The sequence below is a fragment of the Apteryx mantelli genome, chromosome 2 (genome assembly GCF_036417845.1).
Source record: "Apteryx mantelli isolate bAptMan1 chromosome 2, bAptMan1.hap1, whole genome shotgun sequence".
NCBI lineage: Eukaryota > Metazoa > Chordata > Aves > Apterygiformes > Apterygidae > Apteryx > Apteryx mantelli.
Window position 1 is genome coordinate 10,454,204 of NC_089979.1, and position 17,242 is coordinate 10,471,445.

Consider the following 17,242-nt stretch of genomic DNA (forward strand, 5'->3'; position numbering starts at 1 on the left):
AAATGTGCATATTATTCCAGTAATGGTCTCACCAGTGCTATATGCAGAGATAGTAGTAATATTTTACTTTGGCAAAGTATGCTTTCTATGTAACCAAGCACTGTGTCTTCTGTTTTACTGGATCATATATCAGGTTTTTGGGATCACCTACTTCTGGACCTGCTTCACCTACATACATGCTCTAAGAGTGGCTTTGCTATTTGATGCGGGAATACTCTGTTAGGCTGAAGAGTGACGTTCAAAATAGCACAGTTTACCAAGCTGTAAGTAAAATTGACCCGTTCCCATTATTGTTTACTGTTCTCCAAATGTCTGTATCCTCTACAAACTTTACCATCCTGGCTAAAGATGTTGAATAACATTGGACAAAAGGAGATCTCTGTAGGACCCACAGAAAATACCCCCTTTGATGATGATTTCTCATCAACAATTGCTTTTTAGGAGTACAGCTCTGGAAGAGACCTCCTGGGCCACTTAGTCTAATCCCCAGCTATTTCAAGTAACCACATCATACAGTCCCTATTAGAAATCTAGCTCAATTTTAATCCATTTAATATGTGTTGCAGTGGTTTTTAATGTAGTGCTGCTTTTGTAATCTGAATGCCATGTGATAGTAAGTCATTAAGTCATTATTTTATTTCTAGTAATGACAAAAAACAGCTGAACTGATTTTTGTGTATTGCAACTTTAGGCTAGAAACAATGAACAGAGGGGGGAAAAAAAGAGCCTGAGGTTTTTCTTCTTCACTCATTTCAATGAAATGCTTTTTAAAATTAGAATAACAAATAAGATGCCACCAATAACACATTGAGACATGCTGCTAAAAAAATAACACATGGGATATTTTTTAGTAGGATGGTTTGAAGTTCCAAATAGATTTTTTCCTAAGGATGTTGATTCACAAGCACAGGGAAGATTAAACCTAGATGGCAGAGATAATTGCCTTCACCAAAATTTCCTTCCTTCCATCTCCCAGAGGTTGCTCCTTTCCTTTGCAGGGAAGCTAAATTGCCTATGAAATAGCTTTTGGACTATGGCCATTTGCATCTTGCTATGCTAAAATAACCCAGGTTGTAGACGATAGTTTGGGAACTGCAGTTTGGGAACTGCATCAGATACAGTTTGACTGTATCTACTGCAGTGCAGCAATCTCTGGAAAAGAGGCTGAATGGGCAGTTGAGGGAGGTACCTCCTTTAACTGTATAAGTTTAACCTGTGAGTTCCCATGAAGCAACAGTCCTAGGTCCCAGGGTTTTGTAGGGTGTATGATGCTGGAAAAGGCCAGGCAGTCTAAAGCGGTGTCCTGTAGAAGTTAATATCTGAAAGCATGAGTATTATATGGCCAATGTCATCTCTTGCTGAACTCGGTAACAGCTGATGGTACATCAACACCCTGTGGTACTGAAGTTCTGCTTCCTCCTCATGCGTGAGTGTTTATTCTTCTGTATTACATGTTGGTCAATGATAAAACAAGATGCCTTTGTGAGTTCTGGGAGGAATGAATGCAGTGCTCAAGCCATCTGCCTGTGTGTTTTGAGGATTTTGTTGTACATCATCCTTTTCTGTTTGGTAACTGGAAACTGGAGGGACCTTATTTGCTTGTGGAGATGTACTTTAATCTCTGGTTTGCCAAGTGGATTTAGGTAATATATTTCCCTTTTAAATGATGGAGACTGAAGCATTCTGAGCTCGCCCTTTAGAAGGGAGATGGAAGAAGAGTGGGAAAAATCTTTTGTTTGTTTTCAAAATTTCCAAACTGACCAGAGCAGTGATGCTATGGTTTGAATGATTTCCCACTATGTCTGAGGCAAATATAGCTCTGGCCTATTTCTGTGGTACCCTGAGCTAGTTACTGCTTTTTGATGCTTTGGGCCATATTTCTACATGAGATTATGAGTTACTGCAGTTCTGAGCAAAATTCACAGGCACAAGGTCTTTGGCATTGTGCCAGCGCGTTGAATCTGCATTGAATCCTACCTTTGTATGAACCCGACTGAATGACTCCTCCTGGTTCTCAGTCATATACTCAACCTCATTTCTTTGGCACGCTTAAAAACTAGCCCACATTATGCAAGATTTCCCTCACTTCCTGTCATATCACATATACTCAAATGAGATGCTTTCATGTCTGTGACACGAGTCCAAGCAAAGAAAAAATGCTTGGAAGCAGCAAAAAGAGAGTTATTTGCTCCTACTCAGTAACCTCAGAAATATCAGTCTTGCAGCTTCTATAAATATATTTCACCAGGGGCCTGTTCAGTCTGAGTGTCAGAGTGGAAAACACATAGGTATGTGATTGAGCTGAGTTAGGTTACTCAGGTGAGCCGTTCAGTGCACAGATGAACGCTTGTGGGATGGAGGCACTGGTGTGATGGCGTGGAACTGAAGGCGATGGTGCATGATTGCAACCTCCGAGCATTTTCCCTTCTAGTTGTTGGGTCCATTGCTGCTCCTGGGGGGCTCTGAGTTCATCACAGGCTTCCTCATTCACCTGAAGTGAAATTTTTAAGGCAGAAATTCATGGAGGCTGCTTAGGCAGAATTCAGTACTTTAAGGATCTCTGTGATCTGCTCAAGTGGTCAAAAAATTCAGTTGTTATCTAAATCTGTAAATTCACCAGCTGTATTTTGCTTGAATTTTGCCTGACAGCAGGGCTCTCCTGTCATTGCGAAGTGTCCTAACTAAAGTGCTGTGCACTCACAGTGTCCTTCTGGCGCAGTTAATACTGTTTTCCTTCCTTTACAATGGATATGTTTCCACAGGAAGGGTGGTGTCAGCCCTGGTTCCCACACAAACTCTTCCACAGCTGGGTGGCCAAGCCACTCCAGTGCAGTGGACATATGAGTTTGATTTGTATCAGGATTGGTGGTGTTGCTGCTACAGGCCTCCTACTTCCCACCTGAGTGCTGCAACTGCTGGGCGGGTAATGCCCAAGAGCACACATGTTTTTATAAGAATATGCCCTGCTCCATTAAGAGAGGACTTCATCTCACATGGTTGAGGGTTTCATAGGCAGCCCTGACAGGAGAACTTGAATTCCAGGGGAATGTGGCAGTCCTAGGGCATTTCTTTTTGTCTAAGATAGCTCTCCCTGCTCTGCTCACACACAGCGTTTCCTATCGACTGGTTAGGAAGCTGTCTAGCTCTGGCTCTCTTAAGCACTCTGATGTGGCCAAATGCCTAATTTCTAGGCATTGCAATATCCAAATTGAAGGCAGCTAGTGCACTTTATCATCCATAGCCTCTCTGCACCTTAGTTCCCACCTCAGCTTTGGGAATGGTAGCCCATCCTCCCTTCCAGGCATGTCGTGAGGATAAATACATTAAAAAAGGTGATGTGCTCAATTATTATGGTAATAGAACTCCTATAAATATCTAGGATGTATGTGTATATTTGGATTTTAGAAGAACCTAGGTTTCAACTGTGACTTAAAAAAACTACCATCAACCCCTATATAAATTCCATCTGTGAATATTTGATCAGATGCTATGTGGGTGGAAAAGTATGTTTCATTGCTATTGTGATTGCTTTCTTTCTTTAGCTTTTCATGAGTAATAAACGTGAAGAATGTCCCAATGCTTTTATGCTCTCCCAGTCAGTAATATTTTCTCTGAACCCCTATGCGAATGTTTAATTCATTAAATGGTATCATGCAACTTTATGGTGAAATCATAAATCTGTTCTGTTACACTGCTTATTGGAAAATCTTCAACCCCAAGCAAATCCTTAGCACTATAGCTCGCTTCCCTTGATTACATAAGTCTTTTATTGGATGCTTCCCACTTTCTCTTAGGTTGCTTTCTCCCTCTGGTTCTAAATTCTTCATGGTATTTTACAGCAGCAAATCTTGCTGTTTTGAGAAGAGGACTTCGCTAATGTGCATATAGCCAGAAAAAAAGGAAGATACAGTATGTCCTGCCTTTTAGTTCAGGGGGGTCTTGTGCTCACTGCTACTCATATTTTCAGGACAAAGGTCTATTCAGTGGCACTGAAAAATTCACTGTCCACTGACCTGGCTTGGGGATGTGAGACACCTGGGACAATATCTGGGGGTGGTGGGAAGAATGAATGTGCTCTTCTTACTTTCTTGTTTTCTTAAGGTAGCTGTTTCCAGTATTATCAAAACTGTGCAGGGTAGCATGCCGCATGCTACATCTCTCCTCAGTGACATTTTTTTGCTTTTCAATTGCTCACAGTCATGGCTAATGCTGTAGGGCCCTCAGGAAACCTCTTTGGAGACCTGGGATTGGGGATCACTGAAGCGCTCCTAGGAAAGCAGTTTGATAATGAGAACAGACTGCTTCAGTCTCTGCGGAAAACTCCAGCATACAGCCTGGACAATTAATCAGCCACCAGAGTCCAAGATTTGTCTCAGTGTTTGATTATAGACCAAATACCTGGGCAGATTGATAATAATCAGGCTTTTCTTCCTAGAGTACAGCAGCTTTACATTTTGCCAGAATCCCGATGAAACTGAGTCCTAAAGCCCAGCATGCCTGTGAATGGTTCCCCAAGGGGTAGGATGATAGGACGCTCCCTCCCTGGGGCTCTTTGCAGATGGTTTATCTGTGAGAACAACAATATGAACAGCTGCGGGACAAACAGGGCAAGCTGCCCAATGCTCAGCTGTCCCAGACTCTGTTAAAAGCTACCTTTGAATCTTGCTTCCTAAGCTGCATTGTGCTTTCTGTGGTCACAGCTGAGGCTGTGGGACAGTAGTCATTACTGAAAGAGCTGGTGGTGGATCTTCACCTAGTTCTTAGCGGTCAGGCACCTACATCTCAGAAACTGCTGAGGCCACTGAGGTTAGTTGGAAGCTCCTTGGCAGTGTCAGTAGAAGTACGCACAGAGAAAAGATTAATCCTTAACTCCAGAGTTGGCTCAGGACCTCCAAGTTAAAATAAAATTGCCCTTCTCTTGCTATGGCTACTGCTCATCCTGTGACTACTACTGTCTTGGATCTTTTCTGTTGCCATGCTCTGATTTCCAGAGCTGTCAGCATTAGGGTTTCAGTACAACAAGATATGTTGTCCCCACTATGGCATCATTGGACATAGTGGAACAACTCATATGTGTATCCCTAAGAGCTGTTTTTTCAAAGTGCCTAAGTACTACCGAGAGCAATAGGATACAACAATGATTAGTCATCTGAATACACAGAAAAAAATCCTGTTTCTTCTGTCCACACGTAACTTGAAGCTCATGCATAGTTTTATTAATCCAATGAGCTCCTTAGCTTTAAGGTGGGCATGTGCTTAAGTGCTCTGCTCTTTTTTTTTTTTTAAACCCTCCTGTACTTTAAAGCAATCATTATATTTACATCAAGGAGTGTCCTCTGTACAAAGGGTGGGATTCCAATATATTTTCAGGAAAGTAAACCAGGCAATTATCTTGCAGGACCAGTGCAGATGCCAGAACGAGGAGGTGTGGTAAAAGAGAATGCATGATTGATTTCCTTTCTATTCCAGAGCTGGACGAAATGCCTGACACAGCTGTTAGCTCACACTGCTTACAAGAACGAGGAATCAGTCTCACCAGATGTTGTTCATTTCCTCTGTTGCTGTGTGGCCAGCTCTGTTGTACAGAGGATGCAGGGGGCGGAGGGGAGGGAGGGAAAAGAAAGGGGAGAAAATCTGGGCCTGAATTACACAAGAAGGGCCCGCTGTGGGAATTTAAGTGAGTAATCTCGTAAGCGAGGAACACAAGAACGGGCCATGACTGGGAAAGTGGAAGCTGGAAAGACAGAGACCACTCATTTGCTAATCTGATTCATTCTCTGGGAGCACAGCAGAATCCCTTCCCCCATGGGTCGATACATGATCATCCTATGAGTTCTCCTGAAAGCTAATGTTTTCCATTAAAAGGATGCGGGAGGTACATGGGGAGGGTTTGGTAGCGAACAAGCCAATGATTCAAGGACACATCTGCCAGCTGCATTGTGCGCAGTGTCAGCCTGGTTTGTGGAGTGCTTACTCACATGTGTATAGTCTTTGAGCAACAACATTTGGGGACGGGATCACAGTGACAGTGTGATGTGCCGCTTCCCACAGAGAACTGACTTGGATGCTTGTGGTCCTGAGTGTGCCAGCACCATTTCAAACTATCATCTTCTTTCCTGAGGCTGGAACAGGGTCCTTTGCTGGTGGATGCAGCTGGGGACCCCAGTCATGAAATGGGAGGCACTGTGGTGCTGAGAGGCTGCTGAGATTTTATGCCATCTGCGCAAACTCTTTTCACCAGGGGTTTCCTCCAGGTGGAAAGGGGCTGTGGCATCACTCCTGCTCTGTGATTCCATGTGCTAAGTATGGCTCATCAGCAGGGATCCTGGGGAGATCTGAAGCCATCGCTCAGGGTATGAAATAGGAAAGGTCTGCCAGTTCCTCCACATGTGGGAAGAGGAGGGGGAAGAGAGAGCAGGTGTCTTTGGCAGATCACTTAAAGGATTCTTGGTCTGTATAACTGGTTTATGAGAAAACAAGCAGAGAGGCAGAGGAAAGGACCCTCAAATGAGGAAGGCACTTTAGCTAAGGGTAAATATTTCAGGAGGAGAGATGTGAAAAGAGAAATGTTTGCATATGGGCTCTGTAGGTGCCACAAGCCAGAGATGGCATGCTGATACCTGCTTCCCATGGAGAAAAGATATTGTATTAAGACAATTGAACCCTTAATTAATGTTGATTGTTTGTTCTGGAATACCCACTTCAAAGCGGATCTGTTGCTGTTGTATATTCTGTTTAAAACTTTTCTTTGCATGTCTTCATTTCTTTGCAAAATGCCCAAGCATGTCTCTCCCCTGCCCCAGCGTCTCAGTGGCTCTACCAGCCTTAGCAGGTATTAGGAGAAGGGGAGAGCCCAAGGAGCTGCTGCCACTGGAGATTAGAACAAGGTAGCTACAGCTCTCAAAAAAAGCTAGAATCAAAGCAAGATGGTCTCTATCATAAGATGCAAGAGGACAGAGAACCATTAGGAAGGCACATCACATTTAGAGATGAAACAGTCAGATCAAAATTATGTTCTCACCAATCTGAAGCCAAGAATTCAAAAGAAGTCCCTGTCTTTACTCTACTCAGCAGAATTTTTAGGACATATTCTGCCTTCAGCATAAACCTAAAGTAGCCTATTGAAGACATCTCTGGATTTGCACCAGCATAAGAGAAAGTGTCTCTGCACAGTGAAGTGTTTGCTGTTCTCTGGCCTGAGCTGCGTGAGGAAGGGCTAGTGCCATGTTTTGTGACCTTTGTGTCTAACACCTTAAAATAATCCCTGTTGCTGCCTTGCAACATTTAAGGCCTTACTGGTAAGAAACAAAGACCTAAAAACCAAACTAAATGAAAAACAAACCTTAAATAGAAAAAAGCACAAAGCTGTTTTGGTTTTGCCTGAAGTGTTTGGCCTACAATTGGGTAAAAGCACTCCATGGGAGAAAAAACAAACAATCTGTCACTGCCGATATTGTGGAGAGCGACAGGATCTTGGTGGATTGACATGTTCCTCTCCTGAGATACAGTCACCACCTATAAGCGCTTGCGCTGAGGAGGGGATCGCCAGCCTCTTGATGTTGCAGCTTAGAGTGGATACGTACTTGCTGAGGTGGGAGTAGGGGTGGAAAATGGACAATAATGCTCCTGATAACACTGTTATGTTGTGTGACGTGTTGCCGTGCCTGGTCTGCAGTTATGGAGAAGGATGGACCTACTCTAAGATGTCTTCTCATGAAGTATTTCTGGTGGGAGACTGGGTTATGAAGCACTCATTTTACTTCTTCACCAGCTTCTGCGGTTTGGGTTAACAAAAGGAGTTTAAATTAATTAAGGACCACTAGGTTGAAAATAATACAAAGATTCTGTACTCCAGTTGCAAGGATGTCAAGCTCTGAGTTAATCTATTGACATCTGTGGGGATAAGCTAAATTTAGCCCAGTGCAAAATGTTGTCCTTCAAATGGATTAGCTAGGATGATTCCTTACTGGTAAGGAAATAAAATCCTTTTGTAAGGCATGTTAGAGGCTCTGATGAAGGGAATTAGTGTATGGTACCTGTGAGTGTGGATGAGAAGCCCTAGTACTCTGTAGATGTATTTGATCATATCCTCACTGTTGTTCCAGGACAATATGGGAGTTATTCCTTAAAGTGGCATCTTATTTCCTTACCAGTTACCTATTTCACTGTAATTATATCCAGCTGAATTCTACCTAGCCGTGGTAGCCATGAATAGGCTGCTCTGAATATCACCTAGTGGATCGATTATTTGCAAACTCTCTTACCTAATTTGTCAGTTTTGCCAAGGGTACCTGATCCTTCAGCGCCAAGGCTGACAACTTCTGAGAAGTCCTCCACTTTATGCAAACCTCCCACTAACATCCCTGAAGAGCAGACAATGCATGTGCAGTTTGAAGTTACAGTTAAAATTACATGGAAAAAAATGACAGGAGCAGCTGTCATATTTTTAACAAAATTTGGTCACTGCGGATATGAAACCTGAGAACTTGCACAAGAGACCCGCTCCACTGAGCGTTGGTTTAGTCCACAGAGCAGCTGCACAAAGGGGGGCATTTCAGTGCTTTTCTGGAGCTCCTTGCCTGGGGAATTGTGGCTGCAGGTTCCCGAGGGCCCCCTGGTGTTTTGCGCAATCTATCTTTAGAGAACTGCAAGTTCATTTCTGAGAAGGGCACTGGCTTTGAGCAGGGACTACCTCTAAACTGACAAACCACTTCCTGCAATCGTTAACTGAATTAAGAGCTTGCTGTCCCCTTCATTCCCCTGCAGAGACCCCCCCCCCGCCCCTTCACCACCACCACCACCACCACCCTTTGGCTTGGCATCAAGAAATATTGGTAAAGACAAGAGGGCATGAAGGGTTGAAGTGATACTAATACACAGGCCTCCTTCCCCGCTAGCGTCGTCTACAAAGAGGTCCGATATCTCTCCCATTGGGATTTCTGCAGGAGCCAAAGCCATGACATTTCCAGAGTGTTTCCTAATCCCAGGAAAGAAGGCACCTCATATATCTGTGCATTTGATGCTTCCTTCGTATATTTATCAGCACAGATTCCCTCCAAAACCAACGTGAGAAGATGTTACAATTTTTGGCCAAATTCTGGGAATCAATACAACACCTCCAACTTTTGGGGCTTTATACCCTGCTAAAAATATCCCAGATCTTGTCTGAATCAGTTTGCATTATAGGATATGGCAAAACCTTGCAAACATCAGTGTTAAATTCAAAGATATGGCCACTGAGAAAAGGAGCTGCAAAGCTACTTTAAATTCTTCCTGTCCAGTTTTGTAGTTGTCCACCTCCTCCCCTAGTTTATAGTCTTTTAACATCTACTCTACCCAGGCTTTGAATACACGTATCTCCAAAACATCTTTTGTTTATTCAAATGGGTGAGATTTACAAGCATTTTCTTAGTGCACGTTCTTCTCTCTTTAGGCTCCTGATCCTACCTGTCTGAAGGTGTCCAGAAAGGCTTATTCACTGTGGGACTTACAGTTGCAGACTTGCATTTTTTCAAAAAGATGACAGTAATTGGAAAGATAGCTTAAAAATAATTTTTTCAAGAATATTTCAATTGTGGATAAGGCAATTTATTCAAATAACATTTTTTCTTGCCTTTTTAAGATACCAGTGACATTGTAGAATTCTACTGATTCTGGACACATGGAATACACAGGTATTATGTGACTATAAATAGATCTTAGCTCTTCCACCTGATTTTTATTAGATAAGCTCCATTAAAACATGAATTTTGTTTCATATCTTGAATGGTCATGAAAGATATTCTTCCTGCACACCCGTCTATCTCAAAAAATGATACAAAGGCTTTGTGTGTATTCCCATGCAAATATATACTTAAAAGAGTTTGCTTTGCAAACAAATATTTTCTCTCAAATCAAATATTTTGCTCTTCCTTTGCCACAGATGTGATGCCAACAAGAATTATGGAAGAGTTAAATGGGGAACATATGCTATGCATTAGGATGCAGAGGCTGGGAAATGCATAGAGGGGAGAGTAGCATGAGTACAAGGAACCAAAATCAGGAATATATAGAAAGCTAGAAGAAGCCATTTGAAATTCCCTTTAAACTTTGAAGGCCACTTATTGGTGGTTCCTAATTTTACTGAGGATATTGACAGGGCTGAAGCACTATATGTAGAAGACCTACCAAAATTTGCTAACTTCTGTCCCAAAAAGAAGCCAGGAAGAGAACTGAAAGCCTATACTATGACTGTCTGTGCAAGATAAACAAGGAAAATGATCGGAGACAGTCTGTCATCCCTCTCTAACTAGTATGGGAATCCACAATTGTGCATTTTAACTCCTGCAGAAGGTAGACTGAAAAGTAAGACCACTATAATATATTCAGATGCTTTGATTCAGTACTTCCTGAGCGTGCAGAGCACCTGACTGAAAGCAAGGAACGTCTTTGAATTAGCTTAAAACATAGAACCATTAAAGAATTTTTCAACAGATCAAATTTTTTTCACTGGGAAGTGGCATTTCTTTAAAACCAAAACTTTCCCCAGGAACGCACCACTTTTTGAACGAAACTCTTCGTTGTCATTGCTGACAAACCTGCAAACTCCAGAGGTTTATTAAAAACTGAAACTGCATAGGAAATACATACAGGCACGTAGCTTAAATACAGTCTACAATGTATACACCCCAGGAGGCTGGAGTGTATAGAGGCAGGTGTTTGCTCCCACCAAAAGCACTTGGAATTTTTCCATCTATTTTAATGGAAGCAAGATCAGTGTGTATGGAATTGCAAAGAGGCAGATAGCGCGAACCCAGGGGAGTTGCTTGATTGCTTGGTCTTTGCTGTGTGTCTGTTGAACAGTCTCGCTGCAATAGGCCTTGTTGAGTAGGAAGCTGTCGATGCCAAGGGTGTCTTCTCTCACTTACACCAACATAAATTGGAGGTCTCTCCACAAATGCACTAGGACCTTCACTGGCCCCTTTGTAAACCAGTGGGAGTGAGAGTAGAGTATGTTTCCATTGATGTAACCAGGATGTAGAAAGCTTTCTAAGATAAGTAGATAAAATACGCTGTGAACACATGCAGAATTGTGTCATTTCACAGTTCGCACAGTCCTGACTGTGGCTGGTTATTGAGCTATTTCATCAGTTAGCGCCTTTCTCCCACATTCACACGTGACCAAATGGCTGGGAGTTACCGCAGGTCACGCTTGTCCTGTGGCCTTTGCCAGTCCCGGGTATTTGAACCTGCTGTTCTCACGTCTCAGGGGAGCAACCTACCCAGCAAGTCTTGAGGGCATTTGCAGCAAGGCTGGGCACAAGTTGCATTTTGAATGTGTCACTCGGAATGTAAGATTTACAGGTCCCTAAGGGAAGCAAGAACAGTGAGTGAGGCTGTGCAGCCTAGTGGTTATGGCACGGAGTGGGGACCCCTGAGTTATAGCCCCTGCTCCATCAATAACATCTGGGCTTAACACAGTGATGCCTAGTGCAATGGGTGGAAGGGAGCAGTGACAGAGACACGGAGAACAATAAGGCTGAGAACATGTCTCTGTAAGGACTTTCTGAACACTACATCTCCAAATTATACATTTATAGTCCCTTTTTGCAATTTAAATTCTAATTCGCATGTACTCTGTTTGATACCGATGTTGTTTAATGACATGATTTTTTACCTAGGGCAGCACTTAGTCAATTGTCTAATGGAAAGAGAATTGTATTAAATTGCGCTTAATTCTCTAAACTACGTCTAGAAACTTCATTTTCAAGAGGCAGATACTAAGGCAGTGATATTCCGCAGGAACGCAGTGGTTGGACTAAACGCAGTTGTGCTGACCCTCAGGTCTGTGTACTAAGAGGAGTGCCATAGTTTGCCGCTTTGCGCTTGAGCATGATGTAAAGACCTTTGACTCCAATTCCTCAACAAAAAGCACACGGGAAATAAAACCTATTAAAACATTCAGACCACAAGCGAAAGCTCAGCTACCCACCATGGGCTTTTCTGGGCCACTGCAGGGAGCAGCTGTGACTTTTGGGGAAGGTATGTAGATCTCATCCACGCTTTTCAAGAAGACAGATATGATTTCTAGCCGTCAGAGCTTGTCTCCACTGCAGTAGAGGTTGGCAATCATATGTCATCATATGAAAGTTGTACCCCTGTCTTTATTGTATAATCAGCCATGCTTTGTACTCTGCTTTTTTTGGCTACTCCCCCAACCTCTTTCTCTCCCCTCTCTGCCCCTACATCTTTTCTCTTAGGAAGGTTCAGCTTCTCAGTTTAGAGCAGTAGAAATCAGGGCCTGAAGGGACTTTGGGGGTGGTCTAGTCCATCCTCCTTCCCCACAGAGACTTCAGCTATACCTAAGTTTGTATATGAGGAAGAGCAGGGGTGGGCAAAGAGGCTGAAAGCCACTTTTGACTTGGCTCTGACTATCGCCAAGCACAGGTGTTAAGCACCTCTTTGCTGTCAGATTTTCCATTCAGTGCATGTCCTTAATACAGGCAGAAACTATTTTTGGTTACAACACAATCACTTATCTTTATCAAGGGGTTTTCTACAGTGCCTGTCTGTACAGCAGCCAAATGCTTCCCAGACAGATTCAGTCTTTACAGCATGAATGAGAAAGCATTTCTCTGACAAATGATTTAAAAATAGTAGGGGTAGATATATTAACACATTATAAAAACCTAGTCAGCTGCAGCTAAATTTAAAGCCAAGCAGCAAAATGGTGGGATAAAAGCTGGTTAATGTTTTGCAAGAGATTTTCTAAGCAAAAAGATCACTTCTTTCAAAATTTATTTTTTTAGAGAAATGATGCTTTTGAAACTTTTTGCATGACATTTACCATGCTCAGTCCTTTAAGGTATCTAAAAAACAGTTTTCATGTATTTATATTTATTTTTCTCTGTTCTTCTTCTGCATTACCACTCTTTCTCCATTCACTGATTTTCTTCTGACCAAAAGTGACTGGTGGGCCAAAAATAAATGATCATAAAAATATATTAAGAAAAGGAGGGACAGCAATTCAAATATTAAGAAGGTTTACATCCTTTCTGAACTTTTTTTGAAATGCTGTTTAGAACTGTGAACCAGACGTAATTTTGAAATATGTTTGAAAATATTTTTTAAAGGAAGTCAGCCAGCTCTGTGGGTCACTTACTTATGTATCTCAGATATTTTTCCACTCAGAATAGCAACCTGCTTAACAAGCATCTTAAATTTCAGATTCTCAGTTCAGTTTTGCTTGCTTCAGTCATAAATCTATTAATATGAAATTTCTGTAAGTAACTTTTAAGTTAATTTTATATTATTTTCAGAAAGGTTTGAATCATTTAAATCAATTTGGAAATCTGTTAAGTAAATCTGATGCAAGTTTAGTTATAGAAAATGTCTTGGCTAATAAATTTCTTGGGACCCAGTTTTATCTTTTCTTTATGCATGGATGAAACAGAAGTGCTCTCAAGGCCTCAGTGGATGAATAATAAATGATGCAAAATAGCTTTTTGATACATAATAATATCATAACTTTAAAATGTGTTTTCCCAGGACCAAAAATAAGAGTGGTGCATCCCTCTGGGAAGTTATTAAACATCAAGAAAAAAGAGCTATTTCTAGTGTTGGAAGCTGGTCAGTGCGTCTCTCACTCTGGTTCCTGGCAATCATTTACAGTCATCTCTTTCACCCAGTCAAAGGGGCTGTAAATTATTGCCAACTCAGTATGTTACACCCACCTTATCACAGGTGAAAATAAATTGCAAAGCAATGAAATATCTGGTATCTGCATGTACAGAAAGGCTATTGCTTTAGCTTATCAGACCTGTTTGTTTATCTTCATTTCATCTTAACCTCCTATTTAATCCTCTTAACCGTCTCTCAGCTGATATTTGACTCTCTGTATCAGAGATATGTTTCTCCTTTGCTGTGTGTCCTTAAAGCTTTCTCACCTGTTCCTCCCCTCAGATTAAATGGTGTTTCTCTGCTCACTACATGTCTGATGTCTCATGGTCCCCTGTGACTCTGTGGCATGTCACTGCTGTTCTTGGGCTTTTAGGAGAGTCAAGGCCTAGCCCAAGCTGAAATCACATACCTGATGTGGTCAAGACCAGTACAGCAAGCCTTAATCCATGTTTAGTCACACGTAAGTAAAACACCCCTTAAGATCACAGAATAGTTGAGATTGAAAGAAACTTCTGGAGATCATCTGGTCCAACCCCTCTGCTCAAGCAGTGTCACCAAGAGCACATTGCCCAGAACTGTGTTCAGTTGGGTTTTGAATATCTCCAAGGATGGAGACTTCACAACTTCTTTGGTCAACCTGTTCCAGTGTTCAACCACCCTCACAGTGAAGAAGCATTTTCTTGTGTTGTAAAGATGGCTTTATTATAGTCCTGATAGCCACTTAAAAATGCCCAAACACCCCATTTTTCACTCCCCCAATGCGCTGAAATGGAAGTTAGGCTTAATCTCTGATTCTCCTTTCTGGCAGGAGCCAGTGAGGTTAAGTATATTTCATTTGCTCCTCTATTTCCCTTTCCACTTGAAAGGGGAAAATATCCTTCCTGTCAACAAATCCCATAACCACCTACACAGTCCCCCCACCCCTAGAGATCTCTGTGTCTGTGGGGTAAAACTCAGAGGCAAGGAGCATTTTCTTAGTGCTGTACAGAGGTATGCATACTTCTCTGCTGCTAAACGTACCTCAACCCTTGGGAAAATCATAAGACAGAAAGAAATGGCAACTGGCCATCAACTCTGACAAATGAGACCTGTGACCTCAGTCACAGTAGTTTAGAAATATTTCTCGTAATATTTGTTAAAACCTTTAAAACAGTCCCTTTCACAAGCATTAAAAGAACATTGCCATGGTGGCAAATTTAGCTACAAATTCAAATACACAAAGTAACATTGTCTAGGCAGTCCCAACTTAATCTCTTTAGGTCAGTCTTTAATGATATGATCACAGCCCCCTGCATCACTGGGGGCTTCCATGGACACTGCTCGTTTAACGCCTGGCAGCTCAGCACAGTCAGTGTGTGAGGGTCATATCTTACTTACTGGACTTACACAAACTGTCCTCTGAGTGCAGCATCATTCATCTCCCAAGAGCTTCTCCTATCATGGTAGCAGCCAAACTCTGCTAGCTATAAAGAATGTACTTTCTCACCAACCCCCCAAAATAAGGCTAAGCTACTATTCTCATTTTCAGTGGCACAGAGAGATTTAATAGCCACTAATTACTGGTCCTTTTTTTTCAGAGCCCTTAGCGTATTGTATGTGTTCAGAGTTTAGGTCCCTCCACCTCTAAGTACAGCTGAGATTGCGGCACTTCTGCAAAACAGTGTCAAGGATTGGGAGGAAGGTTATAGTTATGTGCTTGGGAAAATAAGAGAATGTAGTGAGTGATCACTTGTTTAAACAATTTGTCCAGCACCGTGCAGGAACACTGGAGCCCAGGAGAGGATGAAATTCATGTGCTTGAACCGTGACTCCTCCTTTCTGCCACTGTGAAGCCTTGTAGACTCTCTGCCCACCTTCCGCTGCTGCACGTGTGAGAGAAGGATGTTTTGGGAAGAAGGAGTTCTTGGGCAGTTTTGTCTTATGCACTGAATGAACATGGAAAAAGCAGGTTGAGGTCCCTATGTGTTTAAAACTGATTCTGTAAAACACATGCAAAAAGTGGCTGGGCACATAACTTTTATTCCAGTGTGTGTTACTGACTTTTTAACCTTAAAAAAATTTTTTTCTTCTTTTTGAGTGTATTTTTAGGTTATATCCTTAATTTATTGAAAAATTCAGAAACACTGCATGTGACACCACATAGGAATGTGAACATGCTATCAGCTGGGCCAAATGCTGTAAATTCATTGTATAAAGCTCTGCCAAGTGTGTTAACAGGGTAACCCACAGCAGCAGCGGGTCCTCATCTTCTGTACTGCCTTGAAGGAAATGTAACATGTGGCCAGTAAGTGTCACAAATGTTTGTGACAAGCAGAGGAATGATGAGATTTGAAAAAGGAGATATTTCAACCACGGAGGGGAAGCATTTTTAGGTGAAAACTAGTAAGAATTTTGGGCTGGAGTGTAGAACTATGATGATTCTTCAGTGCAGCAAGAGATCAACAAAAAGGCACTGTAGGAAAGCACAAGGACAGGGGATCTTTGTGTGCTATTCAAGCCACTGACATCAGTGCTGACTCCCTCGACAGCTGGTTTCAACTCGAATGCATTGGAAGGGAGTGTGTCATATTTTATCTCAAGCTTCCTAAGGAGCCAATTACTCTAACAACTCCCCTCCACACACACACACTCGGAGGCAAAATTGAAATTTATAATGAGGCACCACTAGGTCTCAACCAGTCTCTGAGCTGACCACGTCTGTCCTGAGGATATCTGAAACATCTCATGAGTTTTTACTCCGCCTTGCTTAGCACAGTCCCTTGCCTTGCTCTATTTCTCTCCTTCTGGGTTTGATCTAGGGGCTTAGGCTCATTCTTTCTTTTTCTTCTTCCTTTTGTTATGGATGCTATCAGTCTGTCTTTCATTAGTAATCATCTCATGGGAGGGAGACTACTGCATGAGATACTATTGTCCTCTGCTCTAATATACTAGTCCAGTGTCCTGTGGGCCTATTAATTCGTGTTATCCACTATCACAATATTTTTTCTGTTTCTGCTTTTCATGAAAAAGCCCCAACATTTAACATTGGTACCTTACACAACCTGTGAGTCCAGGCCTACACGTTATCTGACCCAGCTCTGTATCAGGCGGCAGTCCAATTCGGAGGGTACCACTCTGAAAGTTAGCAGAGTCAAATGAAGCTCTGGATTCGACTCTTCATGTCTTTCAGGTATCCCAATAACAGTATTCTTTACAGCAGCATTAAAATGTGTATATCCTGGACTTAAAATAATGTTACTTTTACATTATACATTTTTTGTAAGGCAGTCAGACTCATAGTAATTGTGGTCTATGACACATTATTACTGCAGCTGGTATGCCATGGCTCACAGAGAAATATTTTACATGTGAGATTACATGTTTAGTGGTCATATTCTCTAATAATTCTGTTTATGGATAAAAAGGATAATAATCTAGAATGAATGTATAATTCTTTTCCAGCATGAATTGATATCAGCTTTGGATGATAGATTTAAAGTTTCTGGATTTATCACTCTAGGCTGCTTTTGTTTGACCATTTTGGTGTTTCTTTTTAAACTGCCTTTTTTTTCCATATTTTAGTCTAGTTCTCCCTTCTCCTTGT

General features: G+C 41.9%; 1 long non-coding RNA gene across 3 annotated transcripts in view; it reads left to right on the forward strand.

Annotated features, from left to right (window-relative positions):
- The first annotated feature begins 218 nt into the window (after positions 1-218).
- Positions 219-17,242, forward strand: part of LOC106496246 (uncharacterized) — a 33,013-nt gene continuing 15,989 nt past the window's right edge. The window contains exon 1 of one of the 3 annotated variants that reach the window (XR_001294564.2): positions 219-263. This is a non-coding gene — a long non-coding RNA (uncharacterized lncRNA). Of the gene's footprint in view, positions 264-11,910; positions 12,022-14,068; positions 14,120-17,242 lie in introns of those variants that run through there. The other 2 variants (XR_001294562.2, XR_001294563.2) reach the window with 2 other exon arrangements.